Here is a 21,129-nt window from a genome sequence, read left to right as displayed (position 1 = left end):
TGAGATGTGAAACGCAGGAATGGTCAGCAAGCTCTGTCCTACAAGCGGTGGAGGAAGCTATTTTGATCTGCAGAAAGAAGCATATCCTAGTAATATTTGAGTCTCTGGATCCATCTATTTCAGAGACCAAGCTTCCATCTCTATGTGTGTTATTGCTGTAACTTAAAGTAATCATTTCCCTGGACTCTCTATGCTAAAATAACTCAAGATAGAACCAGCAAACAAACTCCTTTTTTCTAACCTAAGCTGAGTTGGATTTCTATAATTTAGAATAAAAGAATTGATTAATAGAAATAGCCATAAATGTTCAATTGCTAATAAGTGAATTCAAATCAGTTGAACTCTAAACTCAGAATCACAAACCACCTGAAGAAGGATGTAAAATGTTATTGGTTGTTGCATTTTTTTCTGTTGTAAAGATGCATGGCTTTCATCAGATTCTCAAAGGGGGGTGTGAACCAAAAAAGGATAAGAACAATTACACCAGGGAGCTTGCAGGCAGGGGTGAGATCATTTCTGTAGGAGTTCAATAAACAGTCATTGAATGAATTCAGCACACATCAAGGAAACTCCTGCTGAGTTTCAGATATAGCAGTAGACTCAGGAAGGATGCAAAGATGGATGGTATGGCCTCAAGCAGCGTGCATCTTGTGGGTGAGAGACACAGCTAAAATAAAACAGAGTGGAGTAATTTTTGCAACAGAGGCACGCAGTGTGAGACCCTGTGGGAAGCAGGGGCTGATGGCTGATTTTTGTTAGGGGATCAGGAAGGCTGAGCAAAGTGGCTTGCCCGTGCAGTGCATGAGACTTCAAAGGCTGAGTATGACACCACCCATCTCTGTAGTATAGTGGTGGGGAACTCAAACTCTGTCTTCAGCCAATTGGATTCCGATTTTCCTAAGCCCACTTACTAGCCGTGGGGTCCTGGAGTTGGCATTGAGCCTTAAAATAGTTTCCCTTTAAACAGAAGTAATAATAGTATCTGTTTTATAGGGTAGAAGGCTGATCACAAAGTTGATGTAAAGTGAGGACTCCATAAATGGTAGCCATTGTTGTTGTAGCCATTGGTGGTAGTGATGGTTATTTAATGAGTGGAGAGGGTGGAACAGAGATTCCAGGCAGAGAGATCAGTGAGAACAAAGGCAGAGAGGCAGGGGATTGTCTTTATGATTGAAAGCAGCAAATGTGGTTTGGTTAGAGCGTAGCGTATCAGCGAGATGACTTTGGAGAGATTAAGTTAGAGTACCTTGAAGGCCAGTCTTGGGAGTGTGGAAGGCAGTGGGTGGCCCTCAAATAACATATGCAGAGGAATGGCATGATTAGAGGTGGGCTTTAGGCAGAAAACTGGCTGCAGCATAGAGAAGAACAGCCAAGGGGAGAAATGGTGGGCTAGACAGGAGAGTCAGGGAATGGTAGCTCGGTGGGTAAGAGCTTAGGCTTCGGAGTCAGACAGATCTGGTTTCAATTATTGGCTCTGTTCTTTACTATTTAATTTTAATTTTGGGAAAGTAACTCAAATTCTCCAAGGCTTATTCTTTAAAATTTTTATGGTAATAACACATATGTAATTATAAGAATAATTGTGAAGAATAAGTGTGATAATGGATGTTAAGAGGTTTGTCTTTTTAACTGGCACATAGCAAAACACTTGATTTTTAGCTATTATGATTATAATCTTGGAGAACAACGAGGAGGCTATTTCTCCCAAGGTTGGATCTTTTCTGGAACCCAGGCCACCTTCATCTCAGATGTGGTATATAAAGCTTGCTGGTAAAGATTCACTAGGCAGAGGCACTCAGAACTTCTAGGGTCTAGAAATAAGGTCCCAACAGCTCTACCTCAGTTTCCGCCAGCATCTATCCTCTGATAGGTCCTCTGACGCAGTACCTCCGCTTAGCATTTGTGGGGTTTTTTTGTGCGTATGTGGTTTATGTTACTCTGGGTGTTGGTAGGCCCACAGCAAACGGATGCTCAAGCTTGGATATAAATATGGCCATCATCACATCAATGCTTATTTCCTGTTGAGCACATGGTCTCAGCAGCAATCAGTCCTCTTCATGAACAAAGGCTAAATACTGGGGCCTGTTGCCTAAAATGAGCAAAATCTCTGTGATAATTGTAACGTAATTCCAAAGCAGGAGAAAAAAAGCATTTGAAATGGAAACTGAATTGTAAGCTAAAAAAATGAGAACTATTTCTTTTCATTTTGGAAATTCAGACTAAGATGGGTTGATTCTCGCTTGAAAATACTGAAGAAGAATTGAGAAGTTAAAAAAAATTTTGTTTTAAAAAGAAGCTATTTCAGAGCACGGGGGATAGGTATACATGGGTAAGGCATTTATTTGACCATTTGTTCACTTTTATATATGGATCTGAGGAGAGTTTTCTTTCAGTTTCACTTTTCTTTCAATTTGATCTCTGAAATTAAAAAAAAAAAGGGCTCCCTTCCCCATACAACACAATCTACTCCCTTGAAATACTTTAGATATTAAAACGACACTGGTTAACATCTCCAAAAGAAATGGTACACATGACAATTGGCTAATGCTTACTGATTCCTTTGCAATTTATATTGATGATAGATGATTATTATAATAAACATTTATCTGATTCTCACTATACTGTAGGCACTATTCTAAGAACTTTATGTCTATTAACTCATTTGATTCTAACAACCTTGTGGATTAGGTAATATTACTACTCTATTTTGCAGATGAGAAAATGGAAGCAAAAGAATGTTGACTGATTTTGTCAAGTTCACACAACTGGTAAGCTATGAAATTAGGATTCAAACCCAGGTAATCTGACTCTCATATATCTTTAACTACAGTGCTGTGTAAAAATATCCATTTGTATTCTTTTTTGTTTGTTTGTTTCTATATATACACATATTTTATTGCACTTTAGGTTCTGGGGTACATGTGCAGAACATGTAGAATTTTTGCATAGGTACATACGTGGCAATGTGGTTTGCTGCCTCCATCACCTATATCTGGCATTTCTCTCCATGTTATCCCTCCCCGACTTCCTACCGCCCCCCCACTGTCCCTCCTCTAGTCCCCCCCCCAACAGACCCCAGTGTGTGATGCTCCCCTCCCTGTGTCCATGTATTCTCATTATTTAACACCCACCTATGAGTGAGAACATGTGGTGTTTGATTTTCTGTTCTTGTGTCAGTTTGCTGAGAATGATGGTTTCCAGATTCATCCATGTCCCTACAAAGGACATGAACTCATCCTTTTTATGGCTGCATAGTATTCTATGGCATATATGTGCCACATTTTCCTGTCCAGTCTATCATTGATAGGCATTTGGGTTGGTTCCAAGTCTTTGCTATTGTAAACAGTGCTGCAATGAACATTCGTGTGCACGTGTCTTTATAATAGAATGATTCATAATCCTTTGGATATATATCCAGTAATGAGATTGCTGGGTCAAATGGCATTTCTATTTTTAGGTCCTTGAGGAATTGCCACACTGTCTTCCACGATGGTTGAACTAATTTACACTCCCACCAACAGTGTAAAAGTATTCCTATTTCTGCACATCCTTTCCAGCATCTGTTGTCTCCAGATTTTTTAATGATTGCCATTCTAACTGGTGTGAGATGGTATCTCCATGTGGTTTTGATTTGCATTTCTCTAATGACCAATGATGGAGAGCATTTTTTCATATGTTTGTTGGCCTCATATATGTCTTCTTTTGAAAAGTGTCTGTTCATATCCTCCACACACTTTTGAATGGATTTGTTTGTTTTTTCTTGTAAATCTGTTTTAGTTCTTTGCAGATTCTGGATATTAGCCCTCATTTGTATTCTTGTGGTTTTATGTTTCTAGCATGTTAGCTTATCACCTGAGATTAATGATTGACTCTATAATACTTTCATTAAAATGTTACAAGAGATAAAGACAAACTGGCATGCCAAATAACTACCTAAGTAAATGTCATAAAGAACCCGTGGCACTGTATCATAATGATGCATGCTATCTTAGTGTTCCTGGGCTTTCAAGTTTCTTTAACTTCTAGGTGATTTCTTTCTTTCTTCGTGGTTCCTCCAATTTCTTTCTTCTTTGTATTTTGTCATCTATTCTTGTATTCTCCTAGTGAACTTGTCTTCCTCTTGCCACGCAGCATGAATTAATTTTCTTCCCTGAAAGAAGCAACACATTTGCTTTTACTTTAGGAATCACTCTTCTAGGAGTGCGTGTCAAATGTACTAACAATATTTAAACCATGTCTGTTACTTTTTGCCACAGTGTAGATGTACATATTAGTGAACCCTTTAGGGGAAGTTTTCTTAAATTGCAAAAAAAAAAAGGGGGGCGGTTGGGGAGAGATTTGCATTACTTTTAAATCTTGATTTCTTTCCATTGAAAAGAAGTAGCCATGTGTATTAGTTTGCTAGGGCTGCATAACAAAGTACTATAGATTGGGTGGCTTAAACAATAGAAATTAATCTTTATTTTTTACAGTTATAGAGGCTAGAAGTCCAAGATCAAAGTGTCATCAGGGTTGGTTCCTTCTGAAGGTCATGAAGGAAGGACCTGTTGCTGGTTTCTCTCCTTGGCTTTTAGATGCTGTCTCCTCCTTGCTGTGTTCTCTTTGTCTTCCCTGTGCATATGGTTATGTCCAGATTTCTTCTTCTTATAAGGACATGAGTTATATCAGATTAGGGACCCACCTTAGGGGTCTTATTTTAATTGAATTACTTCAATAAAGATCCTATCTCCAAATACATGTATGGTCACATTTTGAAGTACTGGAGGTCAGGACTTCAGAATATGAATCTGCTGAGTTCCTGACACCATACAAAACAAACATTATCCATTGGTTAATTTATTCTTATCCTAAAAATTGTCATTCTTATGGTGGTGTTTTTCTTCTAATGGCCTTGCCATAGTGTGCAGAAAAAAATGATTGCAACAACAGACCATGCTGTGCTCTTGGAAACCACAGCTTTGCAAGAGTGACTTCAGGGAGCTCTCCTTCTTCCTCCTCCAATAAAGACTATGAAAACTTGGGAATCACACATCGGACAGAATGTTTTCAGTACTGACCTTTTCCTCCACATTCTCTGGTACAAGTTCCAGCTGGATTTGAGGTTTTGTGTGTCTTCCCTTACTTTTCTGCCTCTGTGCTTCCTGATCTTTTGGATTACAGCAATGTGGCAGTCTTTTTTTCTGAACATCTCTTCCCTCATTTGCCAAATTGTGATGGTAATGCTCTTCTCACAGAATTGTTGAATGGTTACATGATATTAACTGTGAGAAGGTCTTCTTGATTGTATATAGATTTTTCTCCCTACTGAAGTTGCGTGGTCCTAGGGAACTGAGAATACCTTCAATTCCCAGTAGATAAAAGTTTAAAACAATTGTTTGCTTGAAAATTAGTCAATTCTATGAGAGAGCATGTTATACTTTTTTTTTTTTTTTTTTTTTTTTTTGTCAGAGTCTTGCCCTGTTGCCCAGGCTGGAGTGCAGTGGTGTGATCTCAGCTCACTGCAACCTCTGCCTTCCAGGTTCAAGCAATTATCCTTGACGTGTACCACCACACCTATCAAATTTTGTATTTTTCGTAGAGGAGGGATTTCACCATGTTGACCAGGCTGGTCTCGAATTCCCGACCTCAAGTGATCCGCCCACCTTGGCCTCCCAAAGTGCTGTGATTACAGGCGTGAGCCATTGTGCCCAGCTGAGAGAGTGTTTTATACATTCTTGTGAATTATAGAACAATCTAGTTAAGCAAGATGCAAGATTCCAGAAGGAATATAAATCTAGAGACAGGCTGAAGGTCTGACTTCAGAAAGGGATGGTGGTAATGGTAATGATAGGATTACCAGACATAGAGTTGAGTTTTCCAGGAAAATGTGTTTCCAGAGGAGCTAGAAAAGAGTAGCTATGAGCTGAATTGTGTCTCCCTCAAGATCCATGTGCTGAAGTCCTAGCCCCAGTACTTTAGAATGTGATCTTAATTGGAAATAGGATCATTGCAGATGTAATTGGTTAAGATGAGGTCATACTGGACTAGGGTAAGTCCCCAATGCCATAGACTGGTATCTTTATATAAAGTAAGACAGTGTGGCGATTCCTCAAGGACCTAAAAATAGAAATCCCATTTGACCCAGCAATCCCATTACTGGGTATATATCCAAAGGATTATAAATCATTCTACTACAAGGACACGTGCACACAAATGTTCATTGCAGCACTGTTTACAATAGCAAAGACCTGGAACCAACCCAAATGCCCAACGATGATAGACTGGATAGGGAAAATGTGGTACATATACACCATGGAATATTACGCAGCCATCAAAAACGATGAGTTCACGTCCTTTGTAGGGACATGGATGAACCTGGAAACCATCATTCTCAGCAAACTGACACAAGAGCAGAAAATCAAACACCATATATTCTCACTCATAGGTGGGTGTTGAACAATGAGAACACATGGACACAGGGAGGGGAGCACTACACACTGGGGTCCGTTGGGGGGAAATGGGGGAGGGGTGGGGGGTGGGGAGGTGGGAAGAGATAGCATGGGGAGAAATGACAGATACAGGTGAGGGGACGGAAGGCAGCAAACCACACTGTCATGTGTGTACCTATGCAACAATCTTGCATGTTCATCACATGTACCCCAAAACCTAAAATGCAATAAAAAAAAAAAAAGAAATTTGGACACAGAGACACACGTGCAAGGAGAACACCATGTCAGCCTGAAGGCAGAGACTGGGGTGATATATCTACAAGCCAAGGAACTCCAAAGATTGCCAGCAAAACACAAGACGCTTGGAGAGAGGTCTGGACGAGCATCTTCCTCACAGTCATCAGAAGGAACCTGCCTTGCTGACACCTTGATCCTGGACTTCTAGTTTCCAGAACTGTAGACAATGAATGTCTGTTGTTGGAGCTACTCAGTTTATCATACTTGGTTACAGTTCTAGAAAACTGACACTTGGGTTGCAGTAATGAGTGTGAACTGGAAGGTGTACAAGTTGCGGTTTTCTCATTCTAAGAATCAGTGTTTTGGAGTAAGGGATGAAGAGGCAAAATATCTGAAAAGAATTTGAAGATGGGAATCTGGAGGGCTGACACATGAGGCAGATCAGAGAACTTTAGCCCTGAAGGATGGCAGAGTCAAGACTTTAGCAGGAATATGAAGGAACTGCTGTATAAACTTTTTGGTAAGACCTACTGGGGTTTGGTGGGTTGGGGTGAGAGTGGGTAACAGGCCTGACATTAGATGTTTGTTCACCTATTATGAACAACTGAGATTGGGATGGGAACTGAAAAGATATGTCAATGTGGCTAAGTGAAATTTTATGTTATGGCAACAAGCAGCCCCCAGATTATGGCTTATAAAAATATAGGTTTATTTTGTGTTCAGGCCATGTATCCAATGTGGCTTGTCAGGGGCAGGAGGATGATGGATAATCCATTTTTTTTTTTTCAGGTGGATTTTTGCTTTTGTTGCCCAGGCCGGAGTGCAGTGGCACAATCTTGGCTCACTGCAAACTCTGCCTCCCGAGTTCAAGTGATTCTCCTGCCTCAGCCTCCCAAGTAGCTGGGATGACAGTCATGTGCCACTACGCCTGGCTAACTTTTTTGTGTTTTTCAGTAGAGATGGGGTTTCACCATGGTCAGGCTGGTCTTGAACTCTTGACCTTAGGTGATCCACCTGCCTTGGCCTCCCAAAGTTCTGGGATTACAGGTGTGAGCCACCACAACTGGCTCAGATTATCCATTTTAAAAGGTGTTCCATGATCACCACAGCAGAGGACATGACACACAGCAAATAACATATTAGCTCTTAAGACATCTACATAGAAGTGGCATGTGTCACATCTACCCACATTTCATTGATTAAAGGAAGACTTCAAGAGGGTGCAATCCTAGCAGATCCTCAAGAAGCAGAAAACCAGGATCACTGGGCAAACAGCACGAACAGTTACACCAGATCTGAAGGACTACACACTCCAGATATTTGTTTATGTCTGGAATACACAGTCCAGATATGTGCATCAGGAAACTAGAATCCAGAGATGTGAATTTTACCAACGAAGCCACAGCTATTAAGGGGCAGAATCAGAAACCCTGATACACTTTCTGCTGTATCCTGCTGTCTCCTTCACAAGAGTTCCATCAAACCAAACATAATGGTTTGGGACACAATTGCTTGTACAAAGGGCCTCACTATTCTCTAAAGTATACATGCAACACATAAAATCATTCTTGGTTGTAAAACAATGAGATTTATCTGCAATAAATGTGTCAATGTGTTCTATAATTTAATAGCTATCTAATAATAATTTCCTTATGTCCCCAATCTCTTTAATTAAGAAGAGCTATTTAGGGGTATTTAAAAAGTTTTAGATCGACTATGTTTTTACCATGTTTGCCTCTCTTGCTTCTAAGACTGCTACAGGCCCACTGCATTTTTGAATTAATGAAGATAATCAGCATAAAGCTAACTACAGAAGTTTAAGCCAATATTAAAAAATAAATTTGTTCAATAGGTCTCTGTGTGGTACAGAGTTAACTTGGTGGTACTCAATCCCTGCACATTGCAAAGAATTGACTGGCCATTAACCAGTCCCTGAAAAATAACCTGTAAACCCTTGACTATCCTGCCTAATAAGAGTGCCTTTGTCTACCCGAGATCTTGGGCCACATAATAGTGTGTTTGTGTTATCAATGTGATTTCTGACAAATGTCTTTGTGTTTATAACAATAGCTTATGTTAACAACATGATTCATGATGAATAGTGGGGTTTGTTTCTCTGGGTTCCTGAGTGATATGGTTTGGCTCTGTGTCCTTACCCAAATCTCATGTGGAACTATCATCCTCAGTGTTGGAGGTGGGCCTGATGGGAGGCGACTGGATCATGGGGGTGGTTTCTATTGGTTTAGCACTATCCCTTGAGTGTTGTGTCTTGTGATAGAGTTCTCAGATTACCCAGTCTTAGGTGGTCCTTTATGGCAGTGTGAGAACGGACTAATACACTGAGTTAGGCTGACCTCTGTGGGTGCTGGAGACTGAATTGCTAAGGTCAGACTGTGGGAACTCCATACCTATGTGACAGATTCCGAATAAAAACCCCTGACACGAAGGCTTAGGTGAGCTTCCCCATCTAGCAATATTTCATATTTGTTCTTACACACCATTTCTGAAAGAATTAAGTGCTATCTGATGACTCCACTAGAAGCCACCTGGAAACTCATGTCTTGCTTCTCCTGGAATTTGTCCTATGTGTCTTTTGCCTTTGCTGATTTTTATGTGTGTTATTTTCCTGTAATAAACTATAAACATGAGTATAACAATTTTTCTCAGTTCTGTGAATATTTATAACAAATCATTCAACCTGAGGGTGGTCTTGGGCCAAGCCAGGATGGCCTGGGATTTGACAGATAACATTCATATATATATTAATTTTTACATACATAAATAATCAGTATTCATAGTTTACTAGTAATATAGCTGAAGGCTATTTGGAGGTTAATGTTCACTCTAGGAAAGACTAACAGCCTATCTACAAAGTATGGGCCTAAGACAGCACTTTTAGCTCAAGGTAATTGATATGCTTAGGCTTGGTGTCCCCATCTAAATCTCATCTTGAATTATAATTCCCATAATCCACACAGATCGAGGGAGAGACCAGGTGGAGATAATTGATTCATGGGGGTGGTTCCCTCATGCTGTTCTCGTAAGAGTGAGTGAATTCTCATGAGATCTGATTGTTTTATAAGGGGGCTCTTCCTGCTTTGCTCAGCTTTTCTCCTTCCTGCTGTCTTGTGAGGAGGTTGCTATGTTTTTCCTTTGTCTTCCGTCATGATTATAAGTTTGCTGAGGACTTCCCCAGCCATGCCAAACTGTGAGTTAATTAAATCTCTTTCCTCTATAAATTACTCAGTTTTGGACCGTTGTTTATAGCAATGTGAAAATGGACCAACACAGTAATTATTTGCTGAACCACTGCCTTTGCTAATTATTCTGCTCAGTGAAAGTAAGTTAGTGGAGACTCGTTCCAGGTTACAAAACAGTAGACTTGTGAAATACAAATAAACCACGTTTGTGAAATTGTGAAGGTAAACTTTAAAGGAAGAAAAAAACACAAATGACTTTTATGAATTTATTTAAATGCACTTCATTTTTGGCTTAAACTTTTTCCTTCTTGACTGGGGAATGTCTCAAGTGCAAGTTTGTAAATGGACGGGCTTTCTTGCAGAGAATAATTTTGCTGTTTGAAACTTGAACTATTTGTCCATATTAAATAAGGCAATGTTAAATTGCATTGTTATCTGTAAAGTGTTATATAAAAGTATAACTAGTCATTCTCATGGGCAGTGAAGCATGGTGGACAGGTTTTTATGCATCGTAATTTTTCTATCCTAAATATATCTTTTTGGAATGGCAGTGTCACACCCTGGGGTTTGACTTGATGTGGTCTGGTTGACAAAAGCAGGTTGGAGCAGACAGGAAGGGCTGAACCTGAAAAAATACCTGTTGAAGAGGGTGGGAAGCCCCAGGATTAGGTGGAATAACAGGAAATATTGTGGCAAATAGAACACACAGTCATTGGGCATGGCAACTGAGTGAAGGGTACCTGGAAATACATAGACTATGGGAATAGGAAGTATAAGAGCATGCAGCATGGTAGAGAGCTTATGTCGAGTCACATAGACATGGATCTGAATTCCTGCTTTATCACAAGTGTGTGGTTTCGGGGTAAATCAGAGTCTCTAAGACTTAATTTTCCTAAATTTAAAATGGGATAATGAAACTACTTGAAGGAATTACTGCTTAGACCAATTTCAGCATATGTAAGGCATTAACATAGTGCCTGGAAAAATAGTAAGTACTTATTAAGTATTAGCTTATACATAAATTTAGGATTGCTGGGGGAGTGGTGGTTCTTTTCAAATCAGAATCTATTTGTTTCAGCTTTCTGGAGAGGGATGTTTCTGGGCTAGGAACCCGTGAGATCCTCACGGGGAGAAGGGGAAAGAGAGCTCAGCCACAACTGCCTGCTATTACTTTCACCTGTTAACATTTGAAGGCTGATTGCATATATCCCTTGGGTGGAAGAGACACATTTGCTTTTCGTCTTGCTGCTGTGGGAGATAAGTCTCTCAACAGCTGCCAATACTTCACTGTTGCCCCATGGATGAGTTTGGCAGAGGCCATCCAAGACTTTGCTGAGCTCCATCCAAGCACTAGTTTCTTTCTCATTAGCCTGGTATACTTTTATAACACCTGGAGCACAGATGGTGGTTGAGGGGCAGTTCTTGACACACAGATAAGTGGAGATGGTGTGTAAGGAAAAGCCCCAGCCTAGACATTTTAGTGGAACTCAAAAGAGCTAAAACATACCCTATTACGTCGTGTCAGAGCTAATGAGACATTTACAGCATTTGAAGTCCTCTTCCAATGTATTTGAACACTTCATTTGACTTGGAGTGATCTTAATTATTCTTCACACTTGGTCAAAAACGACCCAGCCATTTGCAGAAAACACATGGGCCCTAAAATGTATTAGATAAGCCCAAGAAAACATCACCAGGAAATACAAAACATTTGCATTTGTTCTTTATTCTCAGAAGTTGGTAAAAGCAGCATCTTTAACTAACGAAGGAGTTGACACTGAGTCAGTGTCACTCAGGCAGCTAAGTGGGCAGCTCCAAGGCCAAACAGTTCATCGTTACCATGGGTGCACCTTACTATAGTAACAATAAACAGCAGAGATGAGGCCTCATGCTGAGGAAAAGAACTCAGAGAGGTGGAACAGATGGCCTGTTGTCTGTTTCTACTTTGGGCATGACAGATGAGCAATGGATCCAATTATATCACTGGAAGGGGCGAGCCATCTGAGACATTTGTGATCTATAGGGCTGGCTGTGGAGCTACAGAGCAGCACCAGGTGCACTCAGGCAGTACCTGCTCAGAAGTAGCTATGGTAACTATAGATGTGCTCCAAGAAGTCATAACCTGGACCACACATTGCTTGGGAAAGGAAGTGTGAGGATGGGAGGGGCTATCGCCAAGCTCAGCAGATGGTTCCTGCAGTCTGTGCAGGCAATGTGGATATAGACACTTTACCTTCATCACAAAATACTGAATTAAAAAAAGACCAACTTTTCTTTATCTTTGTCAAAGAAAGATTAAATTAAGTGTTCACTCGTTGATCACATTTAGTTCAGTCACTCTTTGTGTTTCTCGTGAATGCTGAGAAGAGAGATGATTATTTCACATTAAATGATCAGCATATGTCCTAATAGAACTTTCTCTAAAGTTGGTTCTATAATACATTTTAATTCAATGAAAGACTCCTTATCAAATAAATTTGGGTAATCCAAAATTAAACCAGTCTCTTCACTAAAGGACTTTGCAGTCTAATCTATGTTATGAATTATAAATATTCAAGTACAGCATATAAAATATGGTATTCCCAAATCTTATTTAACTAAGGAGTGCTTTTTATTTAGAGTATTTGGCTGAGGAGGGAGTAAGGGTATATTTTAGACTAGTGTTTTGCAGAAATATTTTTGGAAAAGGCTACTCTGGAGGCTGTTGGGAATAATTTGGATGGAGAGCTGGTAACAAAAATCAAACAGTTTAGGACTGTAAAAAGTGTTGGAATTTAACTGCTCTATTTAAGACCATGAAAACTTCTTTACTTGCACTTTTTCCATGTGTGAAAATGAGGACAATACCCCAGTTTTGAATTTTCTCATCAAACCTCCATGCTTTTGCTTTATCTTTGGCTATATACACAGCAGTAGAAATGCTAGATCATATGGTAGTTCTATTTTTGATTTTTTGAAGGACCACCATACTGTTTCCACAGTGGCTGTACTAATTTAGATTCCCACCAGCCAATGTGTAAGGGTTCCCTTTTCTCTACTTCCTCATCAACACTTGTTACTTTTGACTTTTTGATAGTAGCCATTCTGATTGGAGTGAGGTGATACCTTATTGTAGTTTTGATTTGCAGTTCCCTGATGAAATCAGTATGTCAAAGAGATTATCTGCATTCCTATGTTTATTGCAGCCCTAGTTGCAATAGACAAAATATGAAATCAACTTAAGTGCCCATCAGCAGATGAATGGATAAATAAAATGTGGTATATATACATAATGGAATACTATCTGATCACAAAATAATGAAATCCTGTCATTTGCAGTAGCGTGAATGAGTCTGGAGGACATTATATGAAATAAGCCAGACACAGAAAGAGAAATACTGGATGATACCGCTGATGTGTGAAATCTAAATTGTTTCATAAAAGTAGAGAATAGAATAGTGGTTAACAGGATGGGAATGGTAGGTGAGGGAGGGATAGTGTGATTGGTCAATTGGAACAAAGTTACAGTTAGGAGGAATAAGTTCTGGCCTGCATAGTAGGATGACTAGCGTTAACAGTAATGTATTTTTCAAAATGGTTAGAAGAGTATTCTCGTCTCAGAGAAAAGATAAATATTTAAGATGACAAACATGGTAATTTCTTTGATTTGATCTTTATGCAATTTATACCTGTATTAAAACATCATGTTGTACTCCATAAACATAAGTAATTATTATTATGTGTCAATCATAAATTTAAAAAAAGACCTGTGTGCATGTGGCCAGTATTGCTGGAGGTCACCCTGTCTTGCTCTTTTTTTTTTTTTTGAGTCTTTATTTCCATGGATTTTGGGGGAACAGGTGATACTTAATTACATAAGTTCTTTAGTGGTGGTTTATGAGATTCCGGTGCATCCATCACCCAAGTAGTATGCACCAAACCCAATCTGTAGTCTTCCATTCCTTACCCCCTTTCCCCTGAGTCTCCAAAGTCCATTGCATAATTCTTACACCTTTGCATACTTATATCTTAGCTCCCACTTATGACTGAGAACATATGATCTTTGGTTTTCTATTCCTGAGTTACTTCACTTAGAATAAGTCTCTGATCCCATCTAGGAAAGACATTCCTGTGTTTCTTAATGTTTCCATTCAGTCCTTTAAGTTATAATATAAGCTGATTCATGGAAGAGTTTTCCAAATAGGAGGTACTAAGTGAAAATAAAAATTATCTAATAATTGACATATGTTACTTTGTATTTCAGAAGGTGTAAATTCCAAAGGTCTTGACATTCTCAAAAACTTTGTTGAAGAACACAACCTAGGAAGTGGTGTCTATGCTTTGTACAATGACATAGTTATATTCATCCCTCAGTAATCTTTTGCAGTGATAGCCTAGCACATTTCCATCAGATGTGATAAAGAAGCTCTGCCTCAGAAAGCATATCTTGAATAATGTAGGATTAATGGCTATGTAATTCCCCCATGTATGCTAGGTAAATACATTCAATTACATATGTTTTCAGGCCACTAATAATCAAAGCAGCCTAGAAATTCTCTGTTTTGTATTCTTGTGGCACCAAATTGATAGCAGACCTCCAGCTCAGTATTTAATTAATCTTAGAAAATCTTCACCAATAATGAAAAGCACAATGGAGTCTTCAGTGCAGCAAGCTCATAACAGAAAATACTGCATTGGGCTTGATGAGGGTCTAGAGAGGCACATGCTCACTCCAAGGCTGCTGGTATTAACATATTCAAGCGTGTTACAGGTAAGCAGGGAGTTTCTGCATCTGCCAATCTCGTTGCAGTCTCAGGTCTTAAGTGGTTGCACCCTCAGCACTAGGGAGACCTGCAGAGGCTCAGTTGGCCAATGAATGGACATGGTCAGGAGGAGAGAAAGGATGCCGCTCAGAGCTGGTCTGATTGGGTGGGAGATCCAGGCTCTGCTCCAAGGTCTGTGTCCAGGTTAGAGTTACAGTCCCTACCTTCCACACTGCATCTTGTAAATCACAGGCGTGGACAGCCTCGAGGCCACTGGGTATGCTAATGTGCTCTCATATGTTGCACTGACAGCTGCCCACTCAGATGACCCCCACAAATTTTGTTACTCAGAGGTGAGTGCCCTGGAGAAATAAGTGTTATATTTGGAAAGAAAAATTAATCATCCAAATTAAGTGGGAAGATTCTGGTCTGATGCAATAAAAGCATGATTGAAGGGGAAAGATACAGTAAGAGAGGATTGTGGGGAAGAATATTCACATAGAAATGTGATTATGATTGTAAGCAGGAACTCAAGTTTGATATTTCTTTGTTCAGTGCTGTAAATAATAAAGCCCTAATGTAATAGTATAATAGCAGACATTATAATACCTACCACTTATTGAGTGCATATGATGTGTCAGGCCCTGTGCTACGGCTCTTATGGGCTTTAGTTCACTTAATTGTCACAATAAATAGATGCTATTAGAATCCTCATTTTACTTATTTGGAACCAAAGGCTCAGAGAGGTTAAGTAACTCACTCAAGGTCACACAGCTAGTTAGCAGTAGTACTTCGCCTTCTAAGTCCAAAGAAGAGAGCTGTTTACTGTTGATGAGTCATACTATTTAGGATGAGGAGGTAAAATAGGTTTCAATAAACAGATAACATTTATCTTACTGTCATGGAACTTATGGCCAGGAAAGGAAGTAGACAAAGCATTTCAAATAGTTAATTCAATGTTTGCAAGAGTACATAGGGCTGGAAAGGAGCGGCATGGAGGGCTGTTGGGACATTTCACAGAAGACCCTGACCAAACCCATCCTCCAACCCCTGTATCACTCTGCTTCTGCACACAGCTGTAGGGACCAGCCTACACACTCCTACACAAGTATAATTAGGAATTTCGGGTTCATCCCTTTCATCTCACAGCAGATTTTAGAGTTTACACTGATTATGTGTTCTAAAAGAAGAAAATGTAATATCACTGTGAATGTTATCTTTTGTTGCTTTAATTGCCTACAGGATAAAAAGCATATCTTTTTAACTAGTTTATAACTTCTATGCCGTTTGGAGCTTCCTAGATGTGGCAAAAGGACAGAGGAACATCTAAAATTCTGGTTCCCATTTTTTTTAAGCCGACTGACTGTAACTTACTCCTTTGAGAAGAGTGGGAGGTAGAGGTGAGAGTACAGCTCTCATTGCCATTGCTTACTTGGGTTCTGGTGAGGTCGAGTCTCAGGGGCTGGTCTGACTAGGGAAATTGGTGGCAGTCAACTTGGTGGGGTTTTTTTTGTTTGTTTTTTTCCTCACTCCAGGTTTGTTTCAGGGATTCTTCCAAGGAGAATGAAGTTGGCACATTTAATCGCACAGTTAAATCCTGTCATTCTGCACGTACCTGTGCTGACGCTGTTGTAGATTAGATTCTCTACAAACTCCTTGGGAAGCACCCAAGGGAGGAAGGAAATGGGATCTGGAAGGTGCAGGGGCCTAGCAAAGCTATAGAATCAGGTCAGATTGAGCCCTGGCCTTATCCCCGAGGGTCCTGGAGTGTGTTGTCCCACCTTAAAGCAAGGGGGTCAGGCTTTGATATCACCAAATTAGCTCCCTCACCCTGAGGGAGGTGAATCTTTCAGAGGTCTCCAAAAGTCAGAGTTGGGTGGGTACAAGGGCAGCAAAAGAAGATCTGGAAGGGGCATCTACTCCAGATACACACGGTGAGGGGAAACTCACACCATCCCTTCTTGAGTCTTAAACCCTTAATGCTGGTATGGAGGGTCTTAGCACAAAACACAACATCACATGTTTCTATGTCCATAGAGGTGGCAGCCCAGCAGGTAGAGCACAGAGAACTCAGGTTTCCACAGCAGAGGTCTCTTCAGATCCCACGTTTCCTGTGTTCAAATGGGGAGATAGAGTTCCTGGCAGTGGAAGTGCCTCTCAGTGACCACTGTTGGAGCACAAACCTGTCTGGAAGGGTCCCCCGCTTCAGGACAGAACATCCTCTTGTATAGAGCCTGTGGGATAAGTGGCACTCTAGCCCTTAGGGACAAAGTCCCCACATGGGCCCAGAGAGATGCAGCCACTTCCACACATTTAAAACTCCCTCTCACCGCCAATAAAACCAAGCCTCTTCATGCCTCTGCACTTCCCAACAGCAAGTACAACGCTGTAGGAGACTTACACTTTATTAACTTTTCTATGCTAAAATTTTTAATTTCTGTCAATTTGTAATTGAGACATGTACTTCAGGATAATTTGTTTATGAATCCTAGGCCTCCCAGAATGACCACCCTAAACCAATCACATAGTGAAGTATTATAAAGTCTCTTCTCCAGACCAAATGAGCCTTTAAAAGGGGAATTCTCTTTGTACAGATCAGTGATGTTGAGCGTTTTTTTTCATGTGTTTGTTGGCCACATGTATCCCTTCTTTTGAGAAGTGTCTGTTCATGTCCTTTGGCCACTTTTTTAATAGGGTTGTTGGTTTTCTTCCTTGGAAATCCTTGCACACTGGATTTCCAAAACAGTATAAAAAGTGGGAAAATATGTATAACATCTTATTATAATCTTTATATTGACTCTATGTTAACATAATATTCAGGAGTATTTATTAAAATAAAAAGATTTCTCTACCAAGGCCTGAGAGGCATGAACCAAAGAAAGAAGACAAGAGAGCTGCCTTCGAAGTCCTTGAACCTATTCTGTATTTTTGCCAGAAAATGTCAGTTTCCCTTCTGGAACTTATGGCCTGGAGAGGAAGTATTCAAAGCATTTCAAATAGTTGGAAGGTGGTTGTTAGTTTTCCCTTGCTGTTTGCATCTTCCAGAATCCTGGATGAGATGATTCTGTTGTCAATGTGTAGAATAACTAAGAATATCATTCTCCATTGAAGAACCTCTTCTGTTTTTCATGGAGCAGTGTCAGTTAATTTCATATTTATTTCTGATGACTATAATCAGTTGGTTATTTCAACTCAGAAGTTATAGTGAATAAATAAGACTGAATTGCTAAAACAGAACCAAATTTAGCCTTCATTTAAATGCTGACATTTTATATATGTCTTAATTCAATTACATATTTCTCTTTTTTTTCACAAAAGATGTACATTAAGAGGCCTGATATACAGATTTGCTAGTTGTTTTCCCATGTTGGAAAACTTACGTCATGTTGTGTCTTTAACCATGACACACAATTTCTATTATATGTGTTATTTGCTGCTATTCTTCAATTAGAATGATTAGCTGAATTATATGGGGTTTTGTGGGGCAGATGAAACAGTTCATGTAAAGAAGTTAATGCCCACAAAGAGGAAGGGTTTATGCACTTGAATATAGGCCTGCATGAGCCTTCTCATGTCTCACGTGGACATGCTGGGTTGGGGTTTTTCTCCAGGGTAGGGACGTCCACCTGATGGGATGCATTCCCCTATAGTGTCCAGGAGCCATAGGAATACAGATACATTCACACACTTCTTAATTAGACTCCCAGTGACAACAGATGTCAGTGACCAGTAAGGCAACTCCGAAAATAAACAGACCAAAGAAATAAACTTTGATTCAAGTAAAGTAGAAATCAATATCAACTCTAAGAAACTATAAATCTTGATATTTTTTCATACAAGTGTATATGTTTATTACTCATTCAAACAGATGAGTCAGAATAACATTTAATGTACCCTGGAAAGCAGCCAGGTTTCTACAAGCCTATAACAAATGATGATTTGTGCCAGGTAAGAAAAAGGCTGATTTAATTAATTTTGTCACCAAGATTTCTCCACTGAAAAGGGTAAGTTAGCAAATAGGCTAGTAGAATACTTTCTAATGTTTATTTATAAGAATAATTAAAAATAGCTTACTGTATCCTTATGATAGAGGTTTATTACCTGTCCTCACATGGTGCAGCCCCACAGTCTCCTCTGGACATCATCAAATCAAGTCTGTGACCTGACTGTCTGATGTGTCCAATTGCATAATTGTGAATCACTTTTGTATAGGCTTGAGGATTGTTCATTTACTGAACAAATAGCTAACTGATACTTATTTTGTGACATTGTTCCAGGTGCCAAGGATATGATGATAAATCAAATGGACAAAGTAGCTGTTCTCAACTCACTTTCTAGTCCTTATGATAAACAAAAAACAGAGAATCACACACACATGTCATACATTTCAAAGACAGGATAAGTGATGTGAAGAAAATGAATCAGCAAAAAAAAAAAAAAAAAAAAAAAAAAATAGGGTGGTAAGGAAGGGTGTGTGATTTTTAAAAAGATTGCCAAGTAAGACCTTTGTGAGGAGGTGACTTTTGTGTAGAAACTTTTGGTGATGGTGAGCTATATAATTTTGTAAAGAATGGAAACCTATATGAATTTTTAAAAATGTGGTCTATATAAATATTTGGGGACACAGAATACAAGTGTAAAACTGAGCCAGGCATCTGTTTTCTTGGAGTCCTATGTCTAGTTTACTTGTTTCATTGTCTTGAGCTCAGAGGAGTTAGCTAAGTTATTGTCTGTGCTGGTGGGGAAGGAAATAGGAGGGGGATGTAAGGCAACATTTTAGCACTAAAACCAAGGAGGCCGAGAGATGGTCCAGATGAGGCCAGTATCTGAGCTGATTAGTCAGTCCCAAAGCTGGCTGTCAAATTTAACAGATTAGATGGAAAAGGAGATGGAAGCTAGAGGAAAGCTCATGAATGGAGTGTTGGCATAGACCAGCAGGGTATTAATTAAGGGGGGTGAGTACGGAACAGCCCCTGAACCAAAGCTGGAATCCATGGCTGCCTTTCCCAAGGTTTCTGTCTCACAGGTGTTCCAGGTGTACTGGAAGGGAGGACACTGGGGTCAGACAGGATAAGATGAAACAACCTGCTGAATCCCAGAAGGATCAGCAGTGGTTTGAAGCCCTTCCCATATCATATAAAATGCTGAGGCATGGATATACTGGGGTGTCAGGAATAGGGTACAATTTCTATTCTTGTCAAGGGCTAGGGACAAATCTGAACAATTAGAGTGTAAATGGGCATCTTATTCCCTGAAGCCCAGAAAATAGATGGGTCATTTGTACCAAAGTAGTTCCTGTAGGATAAGAGCACATTTTTGGCAAACTTATTTGCTTGGTTTGGCTCAGGTAATAGGGATCTTTCTACATTTCTAAACATTGTTCACTTCCTCTCCCTACACACATACACACACATGTAGTCCCCAGGCCCTGGGCTTCAGAGCTGTTTTTCCATTTGTTCATTCAGCAAACACTTCATTCAATAGCTCTTTTGTAGCAGGGTTGAAGATACAATGATGAATAACAATTGGTCCCTGACTTTAAGGAACTACTATCTTCTAGTTCTAGCCTGAGCTACTTTCTTCAACCTCCTTTTGATTATTCAAGGAAAAAGTTTCTTTCCTGTTGAACTTCATGCTACTCTTGGGGCTTTAAATCCACACTTCTGTTTCTGCAATCCCTTTGCTGTCTTTTTGGGCTCTCCCCTAAGAACCCATTGTTTCCACTCTCATCTCAGAGCCAGGCTCCTTGACGCTACTTGAAGTGTGTTTTTTCAAGATTTGTACTTCTCTGGATTCTCTAGTCCTGTCTTTTCCCATTAAAGTTAATATCACACTCAACTAGTCCATTCCAAACCAGCAATATACAGCCACCAAGAACTTAAAGCATTCCAATCAGAGATTCCAAGATACTTGGAACTTCTAGCTCCTGTATGTGCTGTCCCTTTAATTTATCAATCACTTATTATCTCAAGGATATTTGCAGGACTAGGAGAAGAAATGTCTGTTCACATCTTCCCTTTATAGGAAGTAATACCATACTCCTCTCCTGGCAGGTTTGAAATTTAATAGGACACTTCTGGAAAAACAATTGCTTGAACAGTAATTAATATAGATGTTCTCATCACGTCTGTGCTCAATCCAGCCTCTTTTAAACTACAAATGAAATAGGATAGAGATAGAAAGTTGATGCTACGCACCAGGGCTCACACCTATAATTAAATTACTTTGGGAGGCTGAGACAGGCGGATCACTTGAGGTCAGGAGTTTGAGACCAGCCTTGCCAAAATGGTGAAACTCTGTCTCTACGAAAAATACAAAAATTAGCCAGACATGGTGGTGCACGCCTGTAATCCCATCTCCTTGGGAGGCTGTGGTGGGAGAATCTCTTGACTCTGGGAGGCGAAGTTTGCAGTGAGCTGAGATTGTGCCACTGTACTCTAGCCTGGGTGACAGAGTGAAACTCTGTCTCAAAAACAAAAAAGAGAAAGTTGAAACAGATACAAGATTTTGACCCCTAAGAAA

At 39.8% G+C, this 21,129-nt stretch overlaps 1 long non-coding RNA gene across 1 annotated transcript in view; it reads left to right on the top strand.

Annotated features, from left to right (window-relative positions):
- LOC141584742 (uncharacterized) overlaps nt 1-21,129 on the top strand; it is an 83,271-nt gene that overhangs the window by 40,954 nt on the left and 21,188 nt on the right. Inside the window, exon 3 of the long non-coding RNA XR_012517945.1 lies at nt 2,714-2,768. This is a non-coding gene — a long non-coding RNA (uncharacterized LOC141584742). The remainder of the gene's footprint in view (nt 1-2,713; nt 2,769-21,129) is intronic.

The sequence above is a fragment of the Saimiri boliviensis genome, chromosome 6 (assembly GCF_048565385.1).
Source record: "Saimiri boliviensis isolate mSaiBol1 chromosome 6, mSaiBol1.pri, whole genome shotgun sequence".
Lineage (NCBI taxonomy): Eukaryota > Metazoa > Chordata > Mammalia > Primates > Cebidae > Saimiri > Saimiri boliviensis.
This window is presented reverse-complemented; position numbering and strand designations above follow the sequence as displayed.